General features: G+C 41.8%; 1 protein-coding gene and 1 non-coding gene across 2 annotated transcripts in view; one reads left to right on the top strand and one right to left on the bottom strand.

Annotated features, from left to right (window-relative positions):
• Positions 1–421: 421 nt before the first annotated feature.
• Positions 422–494, bottom strand: TRNAA-AGC (transfer RNA alanine (anticodon AGC)). The gene has a single exon. It is a non-coding gene; the product is annotated as a tRNA-Ala (tRNA).
• Positions 495–783: 289 nt separating this feature from the next.
• The window catches only part of LOC141988780 (uncharacterized), a 174,177-nt gene continuing 156,348 nt past the window's right edge, over positions 784–18,612 (top strand). The window contains exon 1 of the mRNA XM_074954731.1: positions 784–913. The gene's annotated coding sequence lies outside the window, so the exon portion shown is untranslated. The remainder of the gene's footprint in view (positions 914–18,612) is intronic.

An 18,612-nucleotide genomic window follows, 5' to 3' on the forward strand; every position in this document is an offset into this window, starting at 1 on the left:
CTGAATTCCCCAAATCACGCACTTAATGATCATTTTTAGTGCATTGCAGACTTTGTAACACTGCAAACCAAGTAGTCAGACAGAGCTACAGTGCAGACAACCTGGGACGGATTTGTATAAAGGGGAGTTCAGAGAGCAGAGATCTCGTTTTATTTGTTTGTGGCAAAGGAAGAGTCATCCCCCCCCACTTGTATAAATAATAAATGACATAGATAATTATAACTAAATGCAATAATAAAGTGCCAGCTGTAGCCCCGCCTCCCCCCCTTTTTTATTTGTTTGTTTGTATGTTTACAACTGAAATGATTGGTGACTCGCTTGGTTTAAATTATTTAGCTGTATTGAGCCCCAGCTTTTTTTTTTTTTTCTGTGGGACTTGCTCTCATTTAATGAAGTTAAGAAAACACAAAAAACACCCGCCTGGAGAATGCGGGCATCGATCCCGCTACCTCTCGCATGCTAAGCGAGCGCTCTACCATTTGAGCTAATTCCCCGCATTCGTTAGTATGTGACTCCACAGTCCTTTATAGTCTTCCTCCTAGCCCGCGAACCTTCAACGTCCCCGAGTAGGGGAGGGGTGCCGCCGCACAGTCACTGACTGTCCTACGGGAATAACCCACCGGCCTCAGGTGCCGGGGCTGTGGTGGGGGACAGCGCCGGCCGGAGAGCGCAGGCGGAGGAAGGACTACATTTCCCGAGATGCATCGGGCGGATCGTGCGCCTGCGCGCTACAACAGCCCCCGGGATGGGAGGGGGAGGTGGAGCGGCTGCCCGCTCGCTCGCAGAGTCTCATTGTGAGAGGTGCCGCTGGCGGGGCTGGAGCCGGCGGCTGCTCGCGCCCTCGGGAGGATGCGCACCCGGGACTGGGGCTCCCGCCGGGACCGCGCGCGCGGACGCCGCCCCCTGCCCAGCGGTAAGGAGCCGGCTCCCCGCGGGGCAGCGGCCGCAGGACCCCCCTCACGGGCAGGGCTGGGGGTGTGATGAGTGTGTCGGGGCTCGGCTTCCCCAAGGACTGGGGGGAAGATGCCACCCCCCCACCCCCCCGCCGCCCGGATCTGCTGCTGGGTGTCCGCGGGGGGGGGGCGTGTAAAGAGACCGGGGGTGTGTGGGCAGGAGGTGGTATGTGGGGGGAGTGGGCTGGGCAGGGCGTGTGGGGGCGGGGTGCCTGGGGCTGATGTGCAGGGGTCTGCATGGGGGTGGCATGCAAGGGGTTGGGTATGTGGGGCTGATGTGCAGGGGTCTGCACGGTGGTATATGCAATGGGGATGGTATATGGGGGGGTGCGGTATATGGGGGGTGCGCTGTATGCAGGGCACGAGGTGTTTGGGGAGTGTCCATATGGTCTGTATGGGAACATGGGAGCATTTGTATAGCAGGGTAATATGGCAGGGAGGTCTGCCTGGGGACATGGGATGTGAGGGACGTCTAGGCATAGATAATCTATGTGAAAGGCTTGTCTGTTGAGTGGGGCTACAAGGTGTCTGTATCTATGGGTTTCAGAGTAGCAGCCGTGTAAGTCTGTATTTGCAAAAAGAAAAGGAGTACTTGTGGCACCTTAGAGACTAAGCTTATGCTCAAATAAATTGGTTAGTCTCTAAGGTGCCACAGGTACTCCTTTTCTTTTTTGTATCTATGGGGAGGCTCTGGGTGTGTAGCTCTGGGGGGTTTGAGTGTAGTGTATTTTCTGTACTCTGTCTATATGGTGCGTGTATATATAGGGAGTTGTAGAGGGTGTATGTATATTACAGCGCACGAGTCTGGTAGAAACCACTGTAGTTCAGGACATGTTGTGGCTTTTACGCGCAGTTGCGGATAGGCAGGCGTGAAGTACGTATCGAGAACGGCGACAGGACTAAGATGAAAAAGTTCCTATATTCAACCTAAAAACTGAAAGAAAAAATAATTCTTTTATGTCTTTGCTTTTTTTGTTAGGGGAGGATTTGGAATTTTTATGAATAGAATTCATTCATCTAGTCCTGTAAACTTTAAAAATGTAGAAACAGATTCTCTTCAAATATTGGAAGGGAGGGGTAGAAGTGGTATTGGTGTGGGGTTTTCATTTTCCCCACTGGAAAATGATCTTCTCACAGCTAATCTGAACAGTCTGCATGCTTAAGGATTTTACAAAATAGCATTGGTAACTGGGTAGCATAACCTTCCTGGTATACAAAAAGATTTGGTGTGGGTGTTCAACTCAATGCCAGAAAAGTCTGCACTGGAATGAATGAATGAATGCATTCACACAGAGGGATCGCTAAAGTGTTCACAGTCTATTCACAGTCCCTGCTCAGTGTCATTTCTTTCTCTGACTTATACATCTTGACTTTTGTTGACATCAGGTTGGTGTACCAATATTCAGAGGTAGAGTACCTGAACTTGTATTACCTCTCTTATTGTTATATTTCCCCCATGCTTGAAATAACTGTACAGAAAATATAACCTGAATTCTGGCACCTATGCTTTGTTAGTAATGAGGTAATCTTGCTTAAGAAACTGTTGCATCAGTTATGCTAATATTAAAATAATGATATTTAATAAAACAGGTTAGTAAAGCTTTCTTAAGGCAGAGATATGAGACAGTCTTTTTGTATGAAGTTATTCATACAAATACAGAAACTGTCTTGTTAGACAAGAACAGTGATCCATCCAGTATCTTTTCTGCTAGAGGGCTTATACAAATTACTTTTGAGTCAATCACAATAAATCCAAAACAAAAATAAAAAAGCAACAAAAAAGTATAATGCATCTGAGCAATTGAGGGAATGCTGTCTGAGTTAAGAATTTCTTCCTGACCCCAGCTGATGATCAGTATATGTCCTGAAGAAAATGACCGAGAGCTTTTGTAATTTTTATCTTAGTTTAGTGTAACTACAACTGCAATTACAAATGCATGTATCTGGTGTGTTTAGAATTTTAAAAATCTGTCTAAATAATATCCAGCAACCTCAAGTTCCATATATGATGTATAGTTATATTTAAAATGCTTCCCTTTTAGATTTTATTTTGCTCCCATTTAATTTCTCTCTCTTTTTTTTTTTTTTTCTCCTTGTAGTGTGAAACTTTTTTCTGCTTCTGTATTCTTGTTTCTATAATGTTTGGTACTAGATAACCAAAACTGAGCACAGTCTTCAAGGCAAATACATATGATTAAATATCTGAATAAAGGTTTTTCCATAATACTTTCTAACCACCCTTGATAGCTGCCTAACATTTTAGATGCTTTGTGGACCATGGCTGCATGCTGAGATGTCTTTATTGAACTGAACGTGATGTTGTCTAGGTCATTTATCTGAGCAATCACAACTAATTCTGAATCACAGAAGTATAACATGGAAAAGATCTGGCAGATTATCCAGTCCATCAAACTCATCCGTATATGTGAGTGGTTTATGTTGGTCCTTCCATTGTGTAGTATTTTGCATTTATCTGGATTAAATTTAATCTGTTACTTTGTCCCTTTACCCAATTTTAATTCTCCCTAGTTTTAAAAGTTTGAATGACTTTGTGCTCACTATATTTTGCCTCCTCACTTTTCACCCCTTGTCCAGATTAACTGAATGCATCCGATGAAGTGAGCTGTAGCTCACAAAAGCTTATGCTGAAATAAATTGGTTAGTCTCTAAGGTGCCACAAGTCCTCCTTTTCTTTTTGCAGATACAGACTAACACGGCTGCTACTCTGAAACCTACTACAGTACTGATATCTGAGGCAGCCTGCTATATTAACATCTTTCTCAATTGAGAATTGTATGTTCTTGTTCTCTTTCCTTTCTCAAACAGTTTCCAATCCATAAAAGGATTCTGCCTTTTCCTTCTGCTTAACAGTTTTTTTTAATAGCTGTTTGAAGGACCTTTATCAAAATTTAATCTTTCAAGAACTTATCTCCCCCTTTTTTTTTTTCTCCCTTTATCCACTGTTGTCACATCTGAGAGAATTCTGGTACGTGAGAAGGCATGACTTTAACTCCACAGAAGCTGTGCTGGCTTATTCTTATCATAATTACAGTATCTCCATCTTTGTGAGGTATTACATTCTTTAGTACTATTGTTATTTTTCTCAGTAGTGAAGGAAAAGCTGATGTATAAACAGTCCCAAGACCACCATTAATATTTTCAAGAGACATGTTGGGCCTTGAGCAATTAATTTGTCATCTTGCTCCATCACTTCTATCTCTGCTAGTGTTTCACCTGCATCACTCATAAAGCGTTACCTTAGCTGAGGTGTTCAGCCCTAGTTACCTGTGAGAAATGATGTGCATGCACACTCTTTAGCTTCTCCACAGTCTTCTTATCCTCTTTGTCTTTTTTACACCCTGCTGGTTTAGAAGATCCCAGGGATTTGCCTGCAGCTTTCTTTCTTTCCTTCGTTCTTTCTTTCAATATTCTGAAGCATCACAGAGTTTGTATGTACCCCCTTACTAGTTTACCACACATGCCTTCCACATGAGTGGTGGTGGTCACTGACTGAAGTTTTTGGAAATTAGTCTTATAGCTAAATCGGTGAAAGAGTTACTTAAAGCAGTCACAAGCACGTATGCAGCATTTTTCTTAGACGCTACTAGATTAGGTGCCGCAGGCTAGTTGCTGTGTTGTTTGTGTTTCCTGTGACTGAGTCCTGACTGCCAAAATTGGTTGCATCGGTGACTTCAGCAGATGAAATGTAAAAGTGGTCGGGGGCTTTAAAGGGATTAGCTTGTTCTTATCAGCACAAGCAACTGTTTCTCTCATACACTGATTATGTATTTTAATAATGTCTGATGGCTGGTTGCTTTGGGGGAACTCTCCTTGCACCCAAAATCCTGCTTCCTTTTTCTCCAGAAAGAGACTATACTAGAGTGTATAACCATATATAAGGTCAAGTAATCATGAAAAAGGGATGCTAGGAAGGTTAAAAATTGAAACTGAAAGCCCACTGGTTTATCTGTGGTTGCATTTGAACTTTATACTTCTATAGCTGCTGTGCTTTCTTTTTCTGCAGTTAATTACATGTGCTATAGTGGTTCAGCTCTCACAGCTCTGTGTTCACTGTGTGAGTGTTTCTCATGGGTTTGGAACTAGTAAACATGGCAGCTGAACATCGGAGAACAATCTCAGCAAATAGATCTACATTCATAAAGTAAGACAACTGGTGTTTCTAATGGTGTCAGTGGATTTCAGTGGTTCCCTTTAGTTCAATATTGGAAAGGACAACTCCTATTGTTTATATTTTAAAAAGTAAAAATAAATGTTCACAAACATTATTATTTAGATAAGGCTAGTATATGTGTCAGACTAAGTGCCTGCTGTTAATGTACCACAGCTTTGCAGTTCTCAGTCAGAAGGTTGAACACATTCATTTATCTGCTAAATGGATTGGAAGATAATTGGCAAGAAGTCTTGGGTATTCCTAGAAAGACACTGATGTCTTGGACAGTCCCTGTTTTCTTTTTCCTGTTTTTTCTGCCCTTGTCATACAGCCAGGCGCATTGGGTAAAGGCTTTCTAGAAGACCAGAGATATTGAGAACCTGTGTGCTGTGGCTGGACTGATGCTGTTCCAGAAACATTGCATGAAGTGCTACATGTGAAGCACCGTACCCGGTAGCTCTATTAATGGGAGCCTAGTTCAAGCAATGTAAAAATAATTCCAAGATAAAGTTAACACTCAGTAGAATCATACTTGGAGGATTTGCCTGGTCTCAGTCTGGTGCTGTGGTGCGTAATGGAGTTTTCCATTGGCTACAATTGATTTTTAAAAAATATAGATATCCACATCAAAGTTAGACACAAGAAAAGTCTGCTGCTAAACCCACATGTAAATACATCCTTATTAGGAGGGCAGTACCCAGTTCAGAATTTACCAGTCATTCTGTAACACTTTTTAGCAATACAGATTAAAATTTCTGTTTTTTCCATACTGTTCCAAAGAACACAGAACTAAGTATCCAGCTAATGAAGCAGATTTTAGCTCAAACTATGGTGTCTATAACAAACTCCCAAAATAGGATCAATGCTAAACAAGCAGCGCAAACACAGCATTAACAAACTGGAGCTGATATTCAGAAACACATAACAAATCTCACCTCCAGAACTCTAGCTGCCTCTAGTACAGGGGTTCGTGAACTCTTTCATAGCATGGACCACGCCTAAATACAGAGATGCTATCTGGTGGGCCAACTCCCCTCCTGTTCCAAATCATGAAGACCATCCCCTCCAATTTGCCATTGCATAATATCCCTGTGTTAACATCAGCAAATGCTTAAGCAGAAGAGGAAATATTAATAGTTCTTACTACATTTTTAGCTGTTTCCTCATGCAGTTTAGCAACTGGAAATAGGGTACAGAAGCCAGCACTAGGTAACTAGCCACCTGTGCGTGGACCACAGTTTGAGAATCTCTGCTCTAGCCCTTGAGGCTGTAGCCATGGATTGTCAGGAGTGAGGACTTCAGGCTAGATAAGGATTCAGTGTATGCACCAAGACCCTGCAAACTTAAACAAATGAAGCACTTGCCCCAGCCTCTTTTAGTTCAGTATAGTTTTCTGTAAGCTACTTGGCTCCAAGCCAGGGAAAATGACCTCAAATATAGCCGTACTAAGAACTCTTGAGAATATGTAAATCCCAGTCTCTAAATTAAGGTTCCTCTTCTGTACAATCAAATGGAACAGAAACACACTCTGGATGTATTTTTGACAGTGTTCTTAGGCATGCGTAGCTCATCTCTGCCTGGTTCATGCCACTTTGCCTAAGAGTGAGTCTCTTAGTACAAAGAAAAGGAGGACTTGTGGCACCTTAGAGACTAACAAATTTATTTGGGCATAAGCTTTGTTGAGCTACAGCTCACTTCATCATGAGTGAGCTGTAGCTCACGAAAGCTTATGCTCAAATAAATTTGTTAGTCTCTAAGGTGCCACAAGTCCTCCTTTTTCTTTTTGTGAATACAGACTAACATGGCGGCTACTCTGAAATCTGTTAGTACAAACACACTCTTCACTGCTTTAGGCCCTGCTGGCTTTCTGACAGAAGAACTAATGGCAGCATGCATAAAAACACTCATTTATTAACACCTTCAACAGTTAGTTGACCCTCTTCCACTCTGAGAGATGGGGATGGGATTCATTTGGTCAGTAATGTGGAGTGTTTGCGTTAACCAGTGAGCTTGTAATAGCTGAAATGACCATCAAAGCTCCCTCAGCGTTCCAGCCCCTTTCCTGCTGGCTTCTTTTCTCACCCAGCTGGCTCATCTCTTAATAGCTTTTGTTTGGGACTGGCCAGCAGGCTTGCATTGTTCTTTTACATTCCCATTCCCAGCTGGCATGTTTAATTCCTCTTTGGGGCCAAATGGCAGTCTCTGCCCTGCAAGCTTCCTGCCAATGCTGATCTTCTCATTCCACTCTGAGCCCTGAAAAGGGGGATTCTCCTTTCTCTTTCCACTGCATGGTAGTTTGCTAGTCTTCTAGCTAGGAAGTGTTGCTTAGTGGGATCATGGTTCCCATTCATTGTAAGCAGGCGAAATGACATTTAACTAATCAGCCTTAGGTTTGCACTATATATTTTCAAAGAATATCCAACTGCAACCTTTTCCCTCTGATCAATAGTGATCTTACTAGTTAATGTCTACTATAGGCTCATTTGTGGAACAAAGTTAGTGCTAGTTATTTGTGTATTGCACTTCTGGTTTTCTCCAGGGGTTTACTACAGAGGGGAGAGGTAGGGGAAGTAGTGAAATGGTCTGTGCTAGGGCAGTCAATTAATTGCAGTGAACTCACGTGATTAACTCAAAAAAACTAATAGTGATTAATCACAGTTTTAATCGCATTGTTAAGCAATAGACTACCAGGAAAACTTATTTAAATACACCGGACCCTCACTAGAATGTGGGATTTGGGATCCATGCCAAGTACCGCGTTATAGCGGGGACCGCGTTAAAATGAAATTACTGTATACAGTAAATGTCACATCCATAAAGTATAGAAAACCTTAGAAAATAAACTCCTACTTGAAGGGAACAATAAATGAGAAAGAAAGTAGACATTACAATAAACTAGTCTAGTTTTTCTTAAAGTTGGTGAGTTGCTTTTGCTTCTTGCTGCTGTGCTGTTTCCGCTTAGCAAACTGCAAAAGACTACGGAGCTGCATAATTTTTATAGGCTCAACGTCTTGCGTCTCAAAGCAGTCTCTGAGCCGGCTACGGTCGCAGTTGATGTTGGAACGACGTCCACTTCATCTTCCTCTTCTTCTTCCACGGCGAAGGCCAATTCTTCAGCTTCTGGAATGTTGTTTGGTCGTACTGCCTGAAGAATTTGGTCATCCGTTAGACTTTCAGCAACGGGACAAAATTCTTCTGCTTCATTGTCGCCTCTTATCCAGGACTCGATATTTTGTGGCAGAACAGTTACCCTGAGCCCGGACAGTTGCTGGCACAGCTCCTGCATCCACTCCATGTCTGTTCTTCCAACTTCCTCCTCTGTAAATCCCTTGAAGTCGAATTCTTCCTCAGACTGTCATCTGCTTTCTTCATTTTCTTCCAGGAGTGGGTGGCCAAACTACTGTCTCAGTCCCACCATCCAACAGCAGTTTATAGTTTCAGCACGTAACACATTCCAGGAATCGCCACCAATGTAAAAGCAGTCTTTTATAGTCAACTTCTTCAGAAAATCGGTGACAGACAACTCGCTTTCTATCATTTGTTATACCAAGTTCCGTTGATAGTGCCGCTTAAAAATGGCGATAACACCTTGATCAAGCGGCTGAATTTTGGAAGTTGTGTTTTTAGGTAAGTATTCAATCCATATTTTACCGTCAGGGGTTCTGAGTCTTTCGGCCGGAGGATGCGCTGGACAGTTGTCTAGCAAAAGAATGGCCTTTTCTTCTAAGTGATTTGCCCGCAGATGCTTTCGCACAGAAGGGACAAATTCGGTGAAGAACCATTGTTCAAAAATCTCTCTTGTCCTCCAGGAATTTTTGGAGTTCTTGTACGAAAACGGCAGGCAATTCACATTTACATGATGAAAGCACCGAGGCATGCGAGACTTTCCAATGCACAATTGGATAGCGTCCAATTTCTCCTGCACCGAGTAAGCCTTCCTTTTGCCCGACATTTTTGACATCTTTCTAAAGATAAATACAGTACCGTACCTGTAAATTTTTATTACATTACATTTGTATGGCATTCTAGGCCTACAGCAATTGTCTTAGGGCTTGTCTACACTACTGCGCGGGGTTGATCTAAGATATGCATCTTCAGCTACGTGACTAGCCGATGCTCTCCCGTCGACTGCGCTTGCGCTCCTTGTTCTCGTGGCATACTAGAGTCAACAGGAGAGCACTCAGCAGTCAATTTATCACGTCTATGCTCAGAAAAATTGTACTGTACTTAAATTTGGGATCCATGGCCACGACCATGTTATAGCCGAATTCGCGTTATATAGACGTGCATTCTAGTTAGGGTCCGGTGTATTTTTGGATATTTTTCTACATTTTCAAATATATTGATTTCAATTGCAACACAGACTACAAAGTGTATAGTGCACACGAATACAGACTAACACGGCTGTTACTCTGAAAACAGTGCACACTTTATATTTTTGATTTATCATTTTTAGAGTGCAAATATTAGCAAAGAAATAGTATTTTTCAATTCACTTCAGAGAAGTACTATAGTGCAATGTCTTTATCATGAAAGTGGAATTTACAAATGTAGATTTATTTATTTATTTATTTCGTTACATTGTGACGGGTTGAATCACAGAAACCCCCTCTGGGACTGCCACCTGATATGCGGAGACTACCTCTGAGGGCATTTTCCCTGCCAGCTTGGGACTTCAGTGCCCTGCCTGGTTTGAGCCAGACACACTAGCCTGCTGCAAACACAGACCCAGGTCTGAACCACGTCCCCCAGAAGCTGCAGGCTTAACTGAAAACAGCTAAGAAGCGTTCCTGTCTCCAACACTCAGATACCCAACTCCCAATGGGGTCCAAACCCCAAATAAATCTGTTTTACCCTGTATAAAGCTTATACAGGGTAAATGCATAAATTGTTCACCCTCTATAACACTGATAGAGAGATATGCACAGCTGTTCCCCCCCCCCCCCGTTATTAATACATAGTGTGGGTTAATTAATAAGTAAAAAGTGATTTTATTAAATACAAAAAGTAGGATTTAAGTGGTTCAAAGTAATAACAGATAGAACAAAGTGAATTACCAAGCAAAATAAAATAAAACACACAAGTCTAAGCCTAATACAGTAAGAAAGTGATTACAGAGGAAATCTCACCCTCAGAGATGTTCCAGTAAGCTTCTCTGGCAGACTAGCCTCCTTCTAGTCTGGGTCAGCAATCACTCCCACCCCTGTAGTTACTGTCATTTGTTCCAGTTTCTTTCAGGCATCTCCTTGGGGGTGGAGAGGCTACCTCTTGAGCCAGCTGAAGACAAAATGGAGGGGTTTTTGCAGGGGCTTTCTTGTGGGTGGAAACCCCTCTCTCCCACTGTGTAGAATCCAGCTACAAAATGGAGTTTTGGAGTCACATGGGCAAGTCGCATGTCCATGAATGACTCAGTTTTCCGCAGGACTTCCCAGGAAAGCTCAGATGTGGATTGGTGTCTATCAAGGTCCATTGTTAACCAAATACTCCCAGTTACTTGAATAGCCCCTTCACACTATGTTGACCACATCTGCCTTAGATGCTTTCTATAGCAAACGCTTTAAATACAAGCATAGAGCCAGTGCTCATAACTTCAGATATAAAAGTAATACATGGATATGAATAGGATGAATACATGCAGAAGAACATAACCTTTGCAAAGATATGTTACATGGCATATCTAGCATAAAACATATTCCAGTTATGTCATTTACACTCATAAGCATATTTCTATAAAGCATTATGAGGTGCAATGTCACATACATGACCGCTCTCAAAAACAAAACAATGTCAAACTTTGGAGCCTACAAGTCCACTCAGTCCTACTACTTGTTCAGCCAATCGTGAAGACAAACAAGTTTGTTTACATTTATGGGACATAATGCTGCCTGCTTCTTATTTCCAATGTCACCTGAAAGTGAGAACAGGCATTTGTATGGCACTTTTATAGCTGGCATTACAGATACGCTAAACATCCGTATACCCTTTCATGCTTCGGCCATCGTTCCAGAGGACATGCTTCCATGCTGATGACGCTCATTTAAAATTAAAAAAAAAAGCGTTAATTAAATTTGTGGCTGAACTCGTTGTGGGATAATTGTATGTCTCCTGTTCTGTTTTACCCACATTCTGCCATATTTTTCATGTTGTAGCAGTCTCAGATGATGACCCAGCACACATTGTTTGAGAAAACGCAAAGGAAGTACCAATGTGAGATTTCTAAAGATAGCTACGGCATTCAACCCAAGGTTTAAGAATCTGAACTACCTTTCAAAATCTGAGAGGGATGAGGTGTGGAGAATGCTTTCAGAAGTCTTAAGAGCTACACTCCAATGCGGAAACTACAGAACCTGAACCACCAAAAAAGAAAATCAACCTTCTGCTGGTGGCATCTGACTCAGATGATGAAAATTAATATGCATTGGTCCGCACTGCTTTGGATCGTTATCGAGCAGAACCTATCATCAGCATGGACGCATGTCCTCTGGAATGGTGGTTGAAGCATGAAGGGACATATGAATCTTTAGGGAAGTTGACATGTAAATATCTTGTGATGCTGGCTACAACAGTGCCATGGGAATGCCTGTTCTCGCTTTCAGGTGACATTGTAAACAAGAAGTGGGCAGCATTATCCCTTGCAAATGTAAACAAACTTGTTTGTCTGAGTGATTGGCTGAACAAGAAGTCGGACTGAGTGGACTTGTAGGTTTTACATTGTTTTATTTTTGAATGCAGGTGTTTTTATATAATTCCACACTTGTAAATTCAACTTTCATGACAGAGATTGCACTACAGTACTTGTATTCGGTGAATTGAAAAATACTTTATTATTTTTTACAGTGCAAATATTTGTAATCAAAAATAAATATAAACTGAACACTACAGACTTCGTATTCTCTGTTGTAATTGAAATCAATATATTTGAAAATGTAGAAAACATACAATTTATTTAAATATTTTTGAATTTTGTTATTGGTTAACAGCATGATTAATCACGATTAATTTTTTTAATAGCTTGACAAGCCCTAGTCTGTGCATATTTAGGAGTTTTATGACAGAAGTTATTCAGTTTCTTGAAGAATTTTATTTCCAAAAGGACACAGTGGTTTTTCTTTCTCATCATCATTTTCATAAGTGGAATCCAGTCCAGTGGACTTTCAAGCTTGATTTTGGGCTGATTAATGAGAGAGGATATAAAAACAAGTTTAATCCTCTGGGTGATAAAAGCTCTCTATACCATAATTAAAATTGGGCTAAAGCTGTTAACAGTGAAGATGACAATGCTACTTGGAGAAAATAGTTGAAATACTGTAGTTGAAACTTAACTGTTTGCATCTTTGGTTCTTGACTTGCCTTATGAGCTTCATAAGTGGATTCAAATCAGAAGGCGAGATAATTCCTTAAATGTGAAGGGCTGACTTGTGTGGAATTGTTGCTATGAATCTTGGAGATACTATAACAAAAAACACTGTTCTCTCAGCAATTCTTATTTGATGTAGAGCCTTAAGTGAATGGAAGCTAATAATGTTGTTCTTTTGACTGTCTAAGCTCAGAGTGTAAATCCCAAAGCAGACTCTGCAGGTCATGAACTATGGATTGCTGAGCTATGTTAGCAAGTGTAGAGTGCAGACAGCAATACAGAGCAGTTAGTTTACCATTCAGTCCTACATCGCTGCTGTGTGCGGTATTCTTGGTTTAGCAGGCTCAATCTGTGAGAGCAAATTATTTTGTACATGGGTCTTCTGTAAAACTTTGAAAATACAGTGAATGAGCTGAGATCGGATGAGCTGAGATTGGATGAACTGAGCTCCACTCTCTTGGGAGTAATTTGTTGTGATTCTAGATCAAACATAATCTTGTTATACAGTCTGTCTTCTGTCTGCAGCCTGTAATTTAAAAGGTGAAAATGCTGTTCTAAATGTTAGTCTATGGTTCATCAGTTAAGCTTTCTTCCTTCTACATAGCTTTACAGTACTTCCCTCTGAACAAGCAGAATAAACTGAAGTTACTTAAAGTTCCATAAAATAGCAGAAAGAAAATGTACCAAAAGTTTTGTATCCCCTTCAGCAGTAGCAGAGTAGAAGCCAGCTGTGATTGCACAATGAATCTGTCTGATCTTGCAAGGTAAGCAGGGTCATGCCAAGTCATTATGTGGATGGAAATCTTCTAAAGAAGTTTAAAAGGGGACACCATCACAGGGCCTAATAACATCAGCCACACTATCAGAGGCTCGTTCACCTGCACATCTACCAATGTGATATATGCCATCATGTGCCAGCAATGCCCCTCTGCCATGTACATTGGTCAAACTGGACAGTCTCTACGTAAAAGAATAAATGGACACAAATCAGATGTCAAGAATTATAACATTCATAAACCAGTCGGAGAACACTTCAATCTCTCTGGTCACGCGATTACAGACATGAAAGTTGCGATATTACCACAGAAAAACTTCAAAACTAGACTCCAGCGAGAGACTGCTGAATTGGAATTCATTTGCAAATTGGATACAATTAACTTAGGCTTGAATAGAGACTGGGAGTGGCTAAGTCATTATGCAAGGTAACCTATTTCCCCTTGTTTTTTCCTACCCCCCGCCCCCCTTCCTCAGACGTTCTTGTTAAACCCTGGATTTGTGCTGGAAATGGCCCACCTTGATTATCATACACATTGTAAGGAGAGTGATCACTTTTTAGATAAGCTATTACCAGCAGGAGAGTGGGGTGGGGGGAGAGAGAACCTTTTGTAGTGATAAACACCCATTTTTTCATGGTTTGTGTGTATAAAAACATCTTCTGTATTTTCCACAGTATGCATCCGATGAAGTGAGCTGTAGCTCGCGAAAGCTTATGCTCAAATAAATTGGTTAGTCTCTAAGGTGCCACAAGTACTCCTTTTCTTCTAAACAAGAACACTTCAGGGGCTTTGTTTGATGATTCAGTGGTGACTCTTCCCTCTGAGAGTACTGAACCATTGCTTTAGCATGGTATTAGTGATGATTTGTGCTGCTGGATGTGGTTTTGTTTATGAATGCAAAACAGGCATTGATCAGTAACTGTTAATTGATCACTGCGGTGTACTTGGTGCTGTACAGTCTCTTTTTTTTTTTTTTCCCCCCAGGAGGCTTATAATCAAGGTAATTAGAGATCCCAGTGTAATTTTAATGATTGATTGTTAGCTTTCATGTCCTGGCTAACTTTTCTTGTGTGGTTTCAACTGGATATAGAATTTTCCTTGACTTCTGGTCCTAAAGTATTGAGTAGTCTTGATCTGTGGTGTTAGTCAGCTGCTCATTCATCCCAGAGGAAGCTGAATTTCTGTGGAGGGAAGCGTGATCTCTGTACACAAATTTATGCTTTCAAAGTGCTTCGCTCTCTATAAATGAAAGTAGTTATTAGAAGTATCACAACTATGCAGTTGTTACAGAGATTTAGATGGATAAATAGCTTCTAGCTTCTAGTGTAATAGCTTCTAGGGCAGTGGTGGGCAACCTACGGGCCGCATGTGGCCCGTCAGGGTAATCCACTGGTGGGCCACAAGAGTTTGTTTACATTGACCGTCCACAGGCTTGGCCGCCCGCAGCTCCCAGTGGCCACAGTTCACCATTCCTGGCCCCTGGGAGCTGTGGGCGGCCGTGTCTGCGGATGGTCAATGTAAACAAACTGTCTTGCGGCTCTCCAGCGGATTACCCTGATGGGCTGCGTGCGGGCCGCAGGTTGCCCGCCACTGTTCCAGGGCAATATCAGTTTGGTTTGAGGTAGTGCTGTGTGGCTTTAAAAAAAAAAAAAAAAAAAAATTTACATATTAAGCAAGGGAGTAGGGTTTACTCTCTGACTAGACCTCTTTTTTAAGTAGTCTCCTAATGTGGGAATCTTGAATTGGTTGTAAGGATCTCCACGTTTTGATGTTGGAGGTGACTTTGATCTTCAGTTGTGTCCAATATAAGATACTTGATATTTCAGAAATGAGGCCGGACTGAAGAAAGCAAAAGGAGTTTTGTCAACCGACCATGTGATTAGTCACTATGTAAACTTCACAAGAGAAGAGTAACTCTACCTCCTTCAAAAAGAACAGGAGTACTTGTGGCACCTTGGAGACTAACAAATTTATTTGAGCATAAGCTTTCGTGGGCTAAAACCCACTTCATCTGATGCATGCAGTGGAAAATACAGTAGGAAGAGAGAGAGATATATATATACACACACACACACACACACACACACACACGCAGAGAACATGAAACAATGGGTGTTCTCATACACACTATAATGAGAGTGATCAGTTAAGGTGAGCTATTACCAGCAGGAGAGAAAAAAAAACCTTTTGTAATGATGATCAAGGTGGGCCATTTCCAGCAATTGACAAGAACGTGTGAGGAACAGTAGGGGGGAAAAATAAACATGGGGAAATAGTTTTACTTTGGGAGTGAATGGGTCATTATACAGTCTTTATTCAAGCCTAATTTAATGGTGTCCAGTTTGCAAATTAATTCCAATTCAGCAGTCTCTCTTTGGAGTCTGTTTTTGAAGTTTATGTGTTGTAATATTGTGACTTTTAGGTCTGTAATTGAGTGACCAGGGAGTTTGAAGAGTTCTCTGACTGGCTTTTGAATGTTATAATTCTTGACGTCTGATTTGTGTCCATTTATTGCTTTACGTAGAGACTGTCTGGTTTGGCCAATGTACATGGCAAAGGGGCATTGCTGGCACATGATGGCATATATCACATTGGTAGATGTGCAGGTGAACGAACCTCTGATAGTGTGGCTGATGTGATTAGGTCCTATGATGGTGTCCCCTGAATAGATATGTGGACACAGTTGGCAACAGGCTTTGTTGCAAGGATAGGTTCCTGGGTTAGTGGTTCTGTTGTGCGGTTGCTGGGGAGTATTTGCTTCAGGTTGGGGGGCTGTCTGTAAGTGAGGACTGGCCTGTATCCCAAGATCTGTGAGAATGATGGGTCACTTCAGAAACAGACTCCAAGGAGAGACTGCTGAATTGGAATTAATTTGCAAACTGGACACTATTAAATTAGGCTTGAATAAAGACTGGGAGTGGATGTGTCATTACACAAAGTAAAACTAGTTCCCCATGTTTATTTCTCTCGCCCCCCCCACTGTTCCTCACACGTTCTTATCAACTGCTGGAAATGGCCCATCTTGATTATTATCACAAAGGGCTCTGAAAATTGTTGCTAAAGTCATCGTACATATTTAAATTACATCTCTGGGTGATTTTTATTATTTAACTTCTAAATCTGCAGATTAAATTTAGTTCCATACATTTAAAACAACTCCATCTTTTTGTTTTTGAATGCATACACATTGCTCCTTTCCTTGAGAGGCTCTTGCTGCTGCTTTTGGAGGAGAGGTCGAGAGGATTATTTTACAACATCTCATGTGAAAGTAGTATGCCAGGGCAGACTGAAATTCCCTCAAACTCTGAAATTCAGATTTCAGGCCAGGACTCTCTTATCTCACCCTGTTGGTGTGTTTATTGAAGCATCTGCAATGGCAGTGATATTTTGGGTTCCATACTTCTGAAGCACAGTTAGACACACCCAGCCTTGCTCTGGCGTTAGGACCAGCACAGGGCCTGAAGGGAAACAGCTTGTGGTTCCACAATTCAGGAAATGATGGGGTTTGACCCTAATTTGCACTTCTCCATTGCCATAGCTTCTATGTTGCTTGCAGCAATGGGGAATTGTCAGGATACTGCTGCACTGCCTCAGTCCATTCTTGAATTCCCCTTGCACTGGAGGGTTCTTTGAAGATGGTGGTGAGCCAGATCTATGCCTGGCATAGAAATTCCCTCTGCTGGTGTGATTCTGTGTGGGTGGGTGGGTTATGCCTGTCTTCTGTCCCAATGAGTATGAAATTTGGGTTTAAGATTATATGCTGATTTCAGTCTGTGTGGGACTTCCTGTTGGGGGTGTCACAGGGCAGCATATAGCCCAGCATGTCATCCTAGATTTTCAGCTTTGACTCTAAATTGCCTTGCTCTTTGCGTTTGTCTGCAGCACTAAACCGGAGTATAAAAACTTTGAATGTCAAAACTCTGAACCTAGAAAAATCTCTCTTAGGTGCTCCTGTAATTGTTTTAGAAATGGCCAAATAGATTTAAACTTTTCTCTTAGCTGAGCTTTTCAGCTGGATGTTACTTTGTTTCTGAGTTCTAAACCCCTTAAAAGTTGCCTGGAGCTTTTACTGTTAGACCCTCTGCTTATTCCCCTTTCTGCCCTTTAAACTAGTCTTGCAAAATCATTTGAAACTTTCACTAGCTCATGAAAAAATAAAACAAACCCAAACAAAACAACCAAAAACAACATTCCCTGCTTGCCCGCCCATCCATCTTTTACTAGCCAGTTTGGAGAGGGGGGATCTCTCTCCCTATAGTGAGAAGCACGCTACAGGGCTGTTTTGAATAGGCGTTCCCATGAAAACCACACGGCATTATGACTTCAGGTATGTTCAGCAGCAGACACTACTGCTGGCATGATTGACTGTTCTAAGTGATTCCACAACTGCAGAGAAAAGGCTACAGAAGAACAGCTCTTCCCCATGCCAAAGAATAGGCCAAATGTCCCATCATCGTTTTAAAAAGGCCAACTCTTTAAAGGGACCTCATTCTCCGTGAGGGCTGAAGAACATGTAAGGAAGTGCTATCCTGGCAGGCCTGTGTTGCCCTTGGTCATTCCTTGCTGGTTCCTGTATGGCATGCATCTGTAGTACCTTTGAGCAACTTCTGACCCTATGGTAATGAAAGACAGGAAATACCTATTGGGAGCATTGCAAAACTTCATTCTCTGTATGGGCTAGCAAAGGGGAGAAGACCATGCAGGGATAACAACTGAAGAGTGATAAGGTGAGAGGTAGTGCATCAGGGATGTACAGTAATGGGGCTAGTGGTTAGAGCCGGTGACTGGAAATTGATTTCATTCCAATTGACTTTCTGTGTTACTTCACTGCTTTGCCTCAGTTTCCTCATCTGTAAAATGAGGATAATAATAGTTGTCACAGGGCTGTTGGGAGGCTTTAATGTTGGTTAAGTCCTTTGAGATACATTGTTCAGACAGCTTTATAGACATGCCAATTAATAGCTGAAAACATTTCATTTCCTAGTTGACCTGGGAAGGTTTCCTTCAGGGAGAATTTTGAGCAGAGTTTTAAATAAAACATTCCCTCAGAATACCAAAGAGAATTTTCCTCTGCTTAAAGGAATGGCGAGACGTGGCCTGAAATGTGTCCATGTTGTTTCAGAGGGAAGTGAAACAGATCCTGCTGTCCTGCTCACCCACCTCTGGCAGTGGGGCTGGGAAGGAATTTTTGCCTGCCTCTTTATTAGTATTTATTAGGTTTAGCTCAGAGCTAAAAAACCTGTTAGATGCTTATTGCTAATACCTTGTTGCCGTGAAAATGACCTCTTCAAGATGCCTGCGTGCTGCTAAGAGAGCCTGGATAATTTTAATAAGGCTGTGTACACACACTGGGTA

This window comes from Natator depressus, chromosome 6, assembly GCF_965152275.1.
Source record: "Natator depressus isolate rNatDep1 chromosome 6, rNatDep2.hap1, whole genome shotgun sequence".
Taxonomy (NCBI): Eukaryota; Metazoa; Chordata; order Testudines; family Cheloniidae; genus Natator; species Natator depressus.